This window comes from Rhinoderma darwinii, chromosome 1, assembly GCF_050947455.1.
Source record: "Rhinoderma darwinii isolate aRhiDar2 chromosome 1, aRhiDar2.hap1, whole genome shotgun sequence".
NCBI lineage: Eukaryota > Metazoa > Chordata > Amphibia > Anura > Rhinodermatidae > Rhinoderma > Rhinoderma darwinii.
The window spans coordinates 57,111,775-57,124,477 of record NC_134687.1 but is presented as its reverse complement, the minus strand read 5'-3'; positions in this window follow the sequence as shown (position 1 = coordinate 57,124,477).

Here is a 12,703-nt window from a genome sequence, read left to right as displayed (position 1 = left end):
TAGCACCATACGTCTCCTGTATATAGCTCCATACAGCTTCCCCTGTAGATAGCGTCATACAGCCCCCCTGTACATAGCGCCATTCAGCCCCCCTGTAGATAGCTTCATACAGCCCCCTTGTAGATAGCGCCATACAGCTCCCCCTGTAGTTAACACCAAACAGCCCCCAAGTAGATAGTGCCATACAGCTCCCCCTGTAGATAGCACCATACAGCCCCCTGTAAATAGCGCCATACAGTCCCCTGTAGATAGTGCCATACAGCCCCCCCCCCCGTAGGTAGTGCCATACAGCCCCCCTGGAGATCATGCAATGCAGCCTCCCCCATAGGTAGCGCCATACAGCCCCCCTGTAGATAGTGCCATACAGCTCCCCCTGTAGATAGCACCATACAGCCTCCCGGTAGATAGTGCCATACAGCTCCCCCTGTAGATAGCGCCATACAGCCCCCCTGTAGATAACACCATACAACCAACCTGTAAATAGTGCCACACAGCCCCCTGTAGATAGTGACATGCAGCAACCCCATAGGTAACATCATACAGCCCCCCTGTAAATAGTGCTATACAGCCCCCTGTAGATAGTGCCATACAACCCCCTGTAGATAGCGCCATACAGCTACCCCTGTAGTTAGCCCCAAACAGCCCCCTGTAGATAACGCCACACAGCCCCCCTGTAGATAGCGCCATACAGCTCCCCCTGTAGATAGCACCAGAAAGCCCCCTGCAGATAATGCCATACAGCCTCCCTGTAAATAGTGCCACACAGCCGCCCTGTAGACAGTGCCATGCAGCCCACCCATAGGTAGCGCCATACATCCCCCGTAAATAGTGCCATAGAGTCCCCCTGTAAATAGTGCCATACAACCCACTGTAGATAGCACCATACAGCTCCCCCTGTAGTTAGCACCAAACAGCCCCCCTGAAGATAGCACCGTACAGCCACCTATAGATAGCACCAAACAGCCCCATGTAGATTGTGTCATACAGTCCCCCTGTAAATAGCGCCATACATATCCCTTGTAAATAGTGCTATACAGCCCCCTGCAGATAGCGCCATACAGCCTCCCCCTGTAGAGAGCACATACAGCCCCCCCTGTAGATAGCACCATGCGCCCCCCTCTAGATAGCACAATACATCCCATGTATATAGCTCCATACATTTCCCCCTGTAGATAGATCCATACAGACCCCCCTGTAGATAGCGTCATGCACCCCGCCTATAGATAGCACCATACGTCCCCTGTATATATAGCTCCATACAGCTCCCCCTGTAGATAGCATCATACAGCCCCCCTGTAGTAGGACCATTCAGCCCTCCCTGTAGATAGCTTCATACAGCCCCATGTAGATAGCGCCATACAGCTCCCCCTGTAGTTAGCGCCAAACAGATACCCAGTAGATAGCGCCATACAGACCCTTTGTAGATAGCGCTATACAGCTCCCCCTGTAGATAGTGCCATACAGCCCACTCTGTAGATAGCGCCATACAGCCCCCCTGTAGATAGAGCCGTGTGCCCCCCTCTGTAGATAGCACCATATGTCCTCTGTATATAGCTCCATACAGCTCCCCCTGTAGAAAGCGTCATACATCCCCCAGTAGATACCTTCATACAGCCCCCTGTGGATAGCGCCATACAGCTCCCCCTGTAGTTAACGCCAAACAGCCCCCTAAGTAGATAGCGCCATACAGCCCCACTGTAGATAGCGCCATACAGCTCCCCTGTAGATAGCGCCATACTAACCCCTCTGTAGATAGCGCCATGCGTCCCCCTCTTTAGATAGCACCATACATCCTCTGTATATAGCTCTTTACAGCTCCCCTTGTAGAAAGTGTCATACATCTCCCCTGTAGATAGTGCCATACATCCCCCCTGTAGATAGCGCCATACAGCCCCCTGTAGATAGCTTCATACAGCTCCCCCTGTAGTTAACACCAAACAGCCCCTCAGTAGATAACGCCATACAGCCCCACTGTAGCGCCATACAGCTCCCCTGTAGATAGCGCCAGACAGCCCCCCGTAGAAGGCGCCATACAGCCCCCATAGGTAGCACCATACAACCCCCCTGTAGACAGCGCCATACAGCTCCCCCTGTAGTTAGGGCCAAACAGCCCCCTGTAGAAAGCATCATACTGCCCCCTGTAGATAGTGCCATTCAGCCCCCCCTGTAAATAGCCCCATACAGCCACCCTGTAGATAGCACCATAAAGCCCCCTGTATATAGCACATACAGCTCCCCCTGTAGATGGTATCATACATCCCCCCTGTAGATAGCGCCATACAGTCACCTGTAGATAGTGTCATACAGCTCCCCCTGTATAAATTATCATACAGCCCCACTGTAGATAGTGCCATGCAACCATACTGTAGATAGCTCCATACATCCCCCCCTGTAGATAGCGCCATACAGCTCCCCCTGTAGAAATCATCATACAGCCCTCCCTGTAGATAGCGCCATACAGCCCCCTGTAAGTAGTGCCATACAGCCACCTGTAGATAGTGCCATACAGCCCCCCATAGGTAGCGCCAAACAGCCCCCCTATAGATAGTGCCATACAGCCCCCTGTAGATAGCGCCATACAGCCACCTGTAGATAGTGCCATACAGCTCCCCCTGTAGAAATTATTATACAGCTCCCTGTAGATAGCACCATGCAACCCCACTGTAGATAGCTCCATACATCCCCCCTGTAGATAGTGCCATACCGCTCCCCCTGTAGAAATCATCATACAGCCCTCCCTGTAGATAGCGCCATACAGCCCCCCTGTAAGTAGAGCTATACAGCCACCTGTAGATAGTGCCATACAGCCCCCCCATAGGTAGCGCCAAACAGCCCCCCTATAGATAGTGCCATATGGCCCCCTGTAGATAGAGCTATACAGCCGCCTGTAGAAAGTGCCATACGGCCCATCTGTAGGTAGCTCTATATAGCCCCCCTGTAGATAGCGCCATACAGCCCCCTGTAGATAGCACCATAGGCCCCCCACTGTAGATTGCGCCATACAGCCCCCTGTAGATAGCGCCATAAAGCCCCCCTGTAGATAGCGCCATACAGCCCCCCTGTAAATAGTGCCATACAGCCCCCTGAAGATAGTGCCATACAGCCCACCCATACATAGCGCCATACAGCACCCCGTAGGTAGCGTCATACAGCACCCTGTAGATAGTGCCATACAGCCCCCTGTAGATATCGCCATACAACCCTCTTTAGATAGCGCCATACAGCCCCCCTGTAGATAGCGCCATGCAGTACCTGTAAATAGTGCCATACAGCCCCCTGTAGATAGTGCCATACAGGCCCCCTGTAGATAGTGCCATACAGCCCCCTGTAGATAGTGCCATACAGGCCCCCTGTAGATAGCGCCATGCACCCCCCCCCCCCCCGCAGAAATCACCATATGCCTCCTGTAGATGGCTCAATACAGCTCCCCTTGTAGATAGCATCATAGAGCCCACTGTAGATAGCGCAATACAGCCCCGCTGTAGATTGCTTCATACATCTCCCCTGTAGATAGCGCCATACAGCTCCCCCTGTAGTTAGCACCAAACAGCCCCCCTGTAGGTAGCACCATACAGTCCCCCTGTAGATAGCACCATACAGCTCCCCCTGTAGATAGCACCATACAGCCCCCCTGTAGATAGCGCCAGACAGCCCACTGTAAATAGTGCCATACAGCCCCCTGTAGATAGTGCCATACATCCCCATGTAGATAGTGACATACAGCCCCCCCCCATAGCTAGCGCCATACAGCCCCCCTGTAGATAGCGCCATACAGCCCCCAAGTAGATAGTGCCATACAGCTCCCCCTGTAGATAGCACCATACAGCCCCCTGTAAATAGCGCAATACAGTCCCCTGTAGATAGTGCCATACAGCCCCCCCCCCGTAGGTAGTGCCATACAGCCCCCCTGGAGATCATGCAATGCAGCCTCCCCCATAGGTAGCGCCATACAGCCCCCCTGTAGATAGTGCCATACAGCTCCCCCTGTAGATAGCACCATACAGCCTCCCGGTAGATAGTGCCATACAGCTCCCCCTGTAGATAGCGCCATACAGCCCCCCTGTAGATAACACCATACAACCAACCTATAAATAGTGCCACACAGCCCCCTGTAGATAGTGACATGCAGCAACCCCATAGGTAACATCATACAGCCCCCCTGTAAATAGTGCTATACAGCCCCCTGTAGATAGTGCCATACAACCCCCTGTAGATAGCGCCATACAGCTACCCCTGTAGTTAGCCCCAAACAGCCCCCTGTAGATAACGCCACACAGCCCCCCTGTAGATAGCGCCATACAGCTCCCCCTGTAGATAGCACCAGAAAGCCCCCTGCAGATAATGCCATACAGCCTCCCTGTAAATAGTGCCACACAGCCGCCCTGTAGACAGTGCCATGCAGCCCACCCATAGGTAGCGCCATACATCCCCCGTAAATAGTGCCATAGAGTCCCCCTGTAGATAGTGCCATACAACCCACTGTAGATAGCACCATACAGCTCCCCCTGTAGTTAGCACCAAACAGCCCCCCTGAAGATAGCACCGTACAGCCACCTATAGATAGCACCAAACAGCCCCATGTAGATTGTGTCATACAGTCCCCCTGTAAATAGCGCCATACATATCCCTTGTAAATAGTGCTATACAGCCCCCCTGCAGATAGCGCCATACAGCCTCCCCCTGTAGAGAGCACATACAGCCCCCCCTGTAGATAGCACCATGCGCCCCCCTCTAGATAGCACAATACATCCCATGTATATAGCTCCATACATTTCCCCCTGTAGATAGATCCATACAGACCCCCCTGTAGATAGCGTCATGCACCCCGCCTATAGATAGCACCATACGTCCCCTGTATATAGCTCCATACAGCTCCCCCTGTAGATAGCATCATACAGCCCCCCTGTAGTAGGACCATTCAGCCCTCCCTGTAGATAGCTTCATACAGCCCCATGTAGATAGCGCCATACAGCTCCCCCTGTAGTTAGCGCCAAACAGATACCCAGTAGATAGCGCCATACAGACCCTTTGTAGATAGCGCTATACAGCTCCCCCTGTAGATAGTGCCATACAGCCCACTCTGTAGATAGCGCCATACAGCCCCCCTGTAGATAGAGCCGTGCGCCCCCCTCTGTAGATAGCACCATATGTCCTCTGTATATAGCTCCATACAGCTCCCCCTGTAGAAAGCGTCATACATCCCCCAGTAGATACCTTCATACAGCCCCCTGTGGATAGCGCCATACAGCTCCCCCTGTAGTTAACGCCAAACAGCCCCCCAAGTAGATAGCGCCATACAGCCCCACTGTAGATAGCGCCATACAGCTCCCCTGTAGATAGCGCCATACTAACCCCTCTGTAGATAGCGCCATGCGTCCCCCTCTTTAGATAGCACCATACATCCTCTGTATATAGCTCTTTACAGCTCCCCTTGTAGAAAGCGTCATACATCTCCCCTGTAGATAGTGCCATACATCCCCCCTGTAGATAGCGCCATACAGCCCCCTGTAGATAGCTTCATACAGCTCCCCCTGTAGTTAACACCAAACAGCCCCTCAGTAGATAACGCCATACAGCCCCACTGTAGCGCCATACAGCTCCCCTGTAGATAGCGCCAGACAGCCCCCCGTAGAAGGCGCCATACAGCCCCCATAGGTAGCACCATACAACCCCCCTGTAGACAGCGCCATACAGCTCCCCCTGTAGTTAGGGCCAAACAGCCCCCTGTAGAAAGCATCATACTGCCCCCTGTAGATAGTGCCATTCAGCCCCCCCTGTAAATAGCCCCATACAGCCACCCTGTAGATAGCACCATAAAGCCCCCTGTATATAGCACATACAGCTCCCCCTGTAGATGGTATCATACATCCCCCCTGTAGATAGCGCCATACAGTCACCTGTAGATAGTGTCATACAGCTCCCCCTGTATAAATTATCATACAGCCCCACTGTAGATAGTGCCATGCAACCATACTGTAGATAGCTCCATACATCCCCCCCTGTAGATAGCGCCATACAGCTCCCCCTGTAGAAATCATCATACAGCCCTCCCTGTAGATAGCGCCATACAGCCCCCTGTAAGTAGTGCCATACAGCCACCTGTAGATAGTGCCATACAGCCCCCCATAGGTAGCGCCAAACAGCCCCCCTATAGATAGTGCCATACAGCCCCCTGTAGATAGCGCCATACAGCCACCTGTAGATAGTGCCATACAGCTCCCCCTGTAGAAATTATTATACAGCTCCCTGTAGATAGCACCATGCAACCCCACTGTAGATAGCTCCATACATCCCCCCTGTAGATAGTGCCATACCGCTCCCCCTGTAGAAATCATCATACAGCCCTCCCTGTAGATAGCGCCATACAGCCCCCCTGTAAGTAGAGCTATACAGCCACCTGTAGATAGTGCCATACAGCCCCCCCATAGGTAGCGCCAAACAGCCCCCCTATAGATAGTGCCATATGGCCCCCTGTAGATAGAGCTATACAGCCGCCTGTAGAAAGTGCCATACGGCCCATCTGTAGGTAGCTCTATACAGCCCATCTGTAGATAGCGCCATACAGCCCCCTGTAGATAGCACCATAGGCCCCCCACTGTAGATTGCGCCATACAGCCCCCTGTAGATAGCGCCATAAAGCCCCCCTGTAGATAGCGCCATACAGCCCCCCTGTAAATAGTGCCATACAGCCCCCTGAAGATAGTGCCGTACAGCCCACCCATACGTAGCGCCATACAGCACCCCGTAGGTAGCGTCATACAGCACCCTGTAGATAGTGCCATACAGCCCCCTGTAGATATCGCCATACAACCCTCTTTAGATAGCGCCATACAGCCCCCCTGTAGATAGCGCCATGCAGTACCTGTAAATAGTGCCATACAGCCCCCTGTAGATAGTGCCATACAGGCCCCCTGTAGATAGTGCCATACAGCCCCCTGTAGATAGTGCCATACAGGCCCCCTGTAGATAGCGCCATGCACCCCCGCCCCCCGCAGAAATCACCATATGCCTCCTGTAGATGGCTCAATACAGCTCCCCTTGTAGATAGCATCATAGAGCCCCCTGTAGATAGCGCAATACAGCCCCGCTGTAGATTGCTTCATACATCTCCCCTGTAGATAGCGCCATACAGCTCCCCCTGTAGTTAGCACCAAACAGCCCCCCTGTAGATAGCACCATACAGTCCCCCTGTAGATAGCACCATACAGCTCCCCCTGTAGATAGCACCATACAGCCCCCCTGTAGATAGCGCCAGACAGCCCACTGTAAATAGTGCCATACAGCCCCCTGTAGATAGTGCCATACATCCCCATGTAGATAGTGACATACAGCCCCCCCCATAGCTAGCGCCATACAGCCCCCCTGTAGATAGCGCCATACAGCCCCCCAGTAGATAGCTCCATACAGCCTTCCTGTAGATAGCGCCATACAGCCCCCTGTAGATAGAGCCATACAGCCCTCCCGTGGATAGCACCATACAGACCTCCCAGTAGATAGTGCCATATGCCCCCTTGTAGATAAGACCATATGCCCCCTGTAGATAGCGTCATACAGCCGCCCTGTAGATAGCGCAATAGAGCCCCCTGTATATAACTCCATACAGCCACCCCTGTAGATGGCACCATACAGCTTCCCCTGTACATATGTAGTCATTGAAAAGTCATTGAAAAAGTCAAGATAAGAGATCTAGCCATTGTTTATTTAATGCGCTAAATAGTCAAGGTAAAGATGGCTATATCTGTAGTTAGCGCCATACAACCCCTCTGTAGTTAGCGCCATACAACTCCCCCTGTAGTTAGCGCCAAACAGCCACCCTGTAGATAGCGCCATACAGCCCTCCCTGTAGATAGTGCCATACAGCCCCCCTGTAGATAGCGCCATGCAGCACCTGTAAATAGTGCCATACAGCCTCCTGTAGATAGTGCCATACAGCCCCCCTGTAGATAGCCCCATACAGACCCCCGGTAGATAGCGCCATGCACCCCCCGTAGATAGCACCATATGCCCCCTGTAGATAGCTCAGTACAGCTCCTTTTGTAGATAGCATCATAGAGCCCCCTGTAGATAGCGCCATACAGCCCCACTGTAGATTGCTTTATACATCCCCCCTCTAGATAGCGCCATACAGCTCTCCCTGTAGTTAGCGCCAAACAGCCCCCCTGTAGATAGCACCATACAGTCCCCCTGTAGATAGCACCAGACAGCCCACTGTAAATAGTGCCATACAGACAACTGTAGATAGTGCCATACAGCCCCCCCATAGCTAGCGCCATACAGCCCCCCTGTAGATAGTGTCATATAGCCCCCTGTAGATAGCGCCATACAGCCCCCAGGTAGATAGCTCCATACAGCCCTCCTGTAGATAGAGCCATATGCCCCCTTGTAGATAACACCATATACCCCCTGTAGATAGCTCCATACAGCTCCCCCTGTAGATAGCGTGATGCAGCCCTCCTGTAGATAGAGCCATACAGCCCCCTGTAGATAACTCCATACAGCCACCCCTGTAGATGGCGCCATAAAGCTTTCCCATTACATATGTAGTCATTTAAAAGTCATTGAAAAAGTCAAGATAAGAGATCTAGCCATTGTTTATTTAATGCGCTAAATAGTCAAGGTAAAGACGGCTATATCTGTAGTTAGCACCATACAGCCCCCTGTAGATAGCGCCATACAATCCCTCTGTAGTTAGCGCCATACAGCTCCCCCTGTAGTTAGCGCCAAACAGCACCTGTAAATAGTGCCATACAGCTCCCTGTAGATAGTGCCATACAGCCCCCCTGTAGATAGCGCCATGCACCCCCTGTAGATAGCACCATATGCCCCCTGTAGATAGCTCAATACAACTCCCTTTGTAGATAGCATCATACAGCCCCACTGTAGATTGCTTCATACATTCCCCCTCTAGATAGCGCCATACAGCTTCCCCTGTAGTTAGCGCCAAACAGCCCCCCTGTAGATAGCACCATACAGCTCCCCTGTAGATAGCACCATACAGCTCCCTCTGTAGATAGCACCATACAGCCCCCCTGTAGATAGCACCAGACAGCCCACTGTAAATAGTGCCATACAGCCCCCTGTAGATAGTGCCATACAGCCCCCCCCATAGCTAGCACCATACAGCCCCCTGTAGATAGTCATATAGCCCCCTGTAGATAGCGCCATACAGCCCACCAGTAGATAGCTCCATACAGCCCCCCTGTAGATAGAGCCATATGCCCCCTTGTAGATAACACTATACACCCCCTGTAGATAGCTCCATACAGCTCCCCCTGTAGATAGCGTGATACAACCCCCCTGTAGATAGCACCATACAGCCCCCTGTAGATAACTCCATACAGCCACCCCTGTAGATAGCGCCATACAGTTCCCCCTGTACATATGTAGTCATTGAAAAGTCATTGAAAAAGTCAAGATAAGAGATCTAGCCATTGTTTATCTAATGCGCTAAAAAGTCAAGGTAAAGACAGCTACATCTGTAGTTAGCGCCAAACAGCCCCCCTGTAGATAGCGCAATACAGTCCCCCCTGTAGATAGCATCCTACAGCCCCCCTCCTGTAGATAGCGCTATACAGCTCCGTGTAGATAGCGCCATACAGTCCCCCTGTAGATAACGCCATACAGCCCCCCTGTAGTTAGCACCAAACAGCCCCCCTGTAGATAGCGCAATACAGTCCCCCCTGTAGATAGCATCCTACAGCCCCCTTTCTGTAGATAGCGCCATACAGCTCTGTGTAGATAGCGCCATACAGCCCCCCTTGTAGATACAGTAGTGTCATACTGCCCCTCTGTAGATAGTGCCATACAGCCCCTGTAGATAGTGCCATACAGCCCCCCTGTAGATAGCGCCAAACAGCACCGCTGTATGTAGCGCCATATAGCAACCCCAAAAAAATAAAACAAAAACATTTCATACTCACCTAGGCCCGTTCCCGCGATGAACGGAGCGAATCAACGCCGACGGAATCCTTGTGCAGGCTGGCATGACGTCATCATGCCAGCCTGATAGACTGAAGGCCAAACGTGGACATATTTCCCTGCAGATAGCACGGGCCCTTCCTCATACCGCGGGCCACGTAGCATTCGCTATGGCTGCTACAGCTGTAGTTACACCGCCTCCTAGACAGGGGCTCCCTCTAGAAGCAGAATCCCCAGCGAGAGCATCGGCAATGCTCTGGCCGGGGATTCCACTACTAGAAGAGCCATGGCGGCAGCATCAGCACCCGGCGGCCGAGTGGGCCCCCCAAGAATAGTGGGCCCAGGCACTTTCTCAATAGGTATCCTACAGATTAATATATAAGATATGAATCCGGGAAGTGTCAATAGTATTCGAAGATATAACACACTTTTAGGCTGGATTCACACAAGCATGTTCGGTCCGTAAAGGACGGAACGTATTTCGGCCGCAAGTCCCGGACCGAACACACTGCACGGAGCCGGGCTCCTAGCATCATAGTTATGTACGATGCTAGGAGTCCCTGCCTCGCTGCGGGACAACTGTCCCGTACTGTAATCATGTTTTTAGTACGGGACAGTAGTTCCACGGAGAGGCAGGGACTCCTAGCGTCGTACATAACTATGATGCTAGGAGCCCGGCTCCCTGCAGTGTGTTCGGACCGGGACTTGCGGCCAAAATACGTTCCGTCCTTTACGGACCGAACATGCTCGTGTGAATCCAGCCTTATGGGCACATTCAGATGTGGCAGATTAGCTGCGGCATTCCACTGCAGACAAGCCACAGTGGAAATCCGCAGCACATATTTTTCTCTCTGATTCCTATAGCTTTTTAGATAACTTGTGCAGATGTTGCAGAAAATCATAGTCAATGTGTAGCTCACTAGAGTATTATTGGAAATAATGACATTTACTGTTTGGCACCATATTTCATTTTTCTCTGTCACATTTTCTTAACGTTATGATCACGAATCACAGACACTTGCAGTCAATGCTGCAACATCATATAAAAGAAGAATTGTTTTTGTTTTTTTTTTAAAAGTGGCTCTGGAATATATTATAAAATTATACAAGTTTTGAGTCCAGCATTGCATTGCAGACTGAGAGTGATCTAGACCCATTTTTATTAAAGCTCATGGACTCCTTACCAACTACTAGAGTCTAAATACACTTGATTTGGGATATCAAAATGTACTTGATGAACAGTTTTCACTTTACGCTTCACTTTACACTTTTCACTTGCACTCTTTTGTTAAAGGCCGTGCACTTTAACTTGAAGGAGTGATCTAACTGACCAAGACTGTGGGCCTCTTTTAGCCGTAGGCCCTTGGGCACTGCCCAAATGATAGGTACATACATGTTTAAAAAAATCTCATCAAAGAAGAGTAAAGAAGCAGCACTCAAAAATAAAGTGAATTTATTCACCAAACATCCACTGCAACGTTTCACCGTCTCAATGAAGATGAAATGTTGCAGTGGATGTTTGGTGAATAAATTCACTTTATTTTTGAGTGCTGCTTCTTTACTCTTTTTTGATGCTCTATCACACAAGGCTTTTGAAGCTTTGCTCCATCCATATTGGCTTTAGCTGCCACAGTGCTGCTCCATTTTTTCCCATTTGTTACTCATGTTAAAATAACTGGTATACATTAAAGAAATAGTTTTTTACATCAGATTTCACGTTTTCAGATATTATATAAGCACATATTCTTCCTTAATAAGATTTCCGATACTGATTAAGACCTTTTTGGATTAGTTGCTCATTTCATAGAATCCACACTATGCATATTTAATATTTTCTGTGCATTTCATGCTGACGTTTCTAGCCATTTTGTCGCAGCAGGACACTATTCCCTTTATAGATATCACTACTCATTTTAAAATAGAGAATTTGACTAAATTGCTTTATTTCATCCGGTCTTATTTTAAAAAAGAAATGCAAGTGTATGTGGTTTGTGACTGTGTGTTCAATTCCTTTAAAAGTGGAGGAATGCTGCAGGCATAGAACAAAATATTTTGACATAGAAATATTTAGTTCATTGAACTATATAACAATAGTAATATAACTGTTCAAAGTAACTTTCATCATGGCTTGAGAATGAGAGATTCAAAGATACTAAACCTTTGTGAATTACATAGGGGATTTTCAGAATCATCCTGCTTTATCTTCTCTTGCTTTGCACAGCAAATTTAGAATTGTCTCGTGAATACAGGCTATTTACTGTTTTTGAAAAACTGTCTTAGATTTGTAGGAATCATGAAGGTTAATATTTTGAAAAAGGTATAAAACACTAATGGCAGAAAAAGGCCCAGTCGTCCATATGGCAATCCAATTTTACTTATCATTGATATTTAGAAGGATTGTTTTCTCTGTGTCTCTTGTAAACCCTTTTTAATTGAAGGGGTTTCCCACCAAATATCCTTTCCCATATCCTGTTGCTATGCCATAAATGTCCAAGATGGGAAAACCCTTTTACGTGTTTTTATTACAAAATTACAACATATCTATAACAAACACCTTAATGGGGTTCTCCACTTCGGACAATCAGTACATGTTAGAAGGTTATGATTAAGGTTTCCACCCAAAATATGTAAGCCAAGATGCACAGGTTTCTACTATGGATTTTTTTTAATGTTGCTGGATTAAGCATTGAATGTTTTTTTTTTTTTTTTTTTTTTTGCAACATCCTGGTTCTGGAACTCCTTTTCTACTATTTGTTTCTATTGGGAACTGGTCTCCTACCCATCC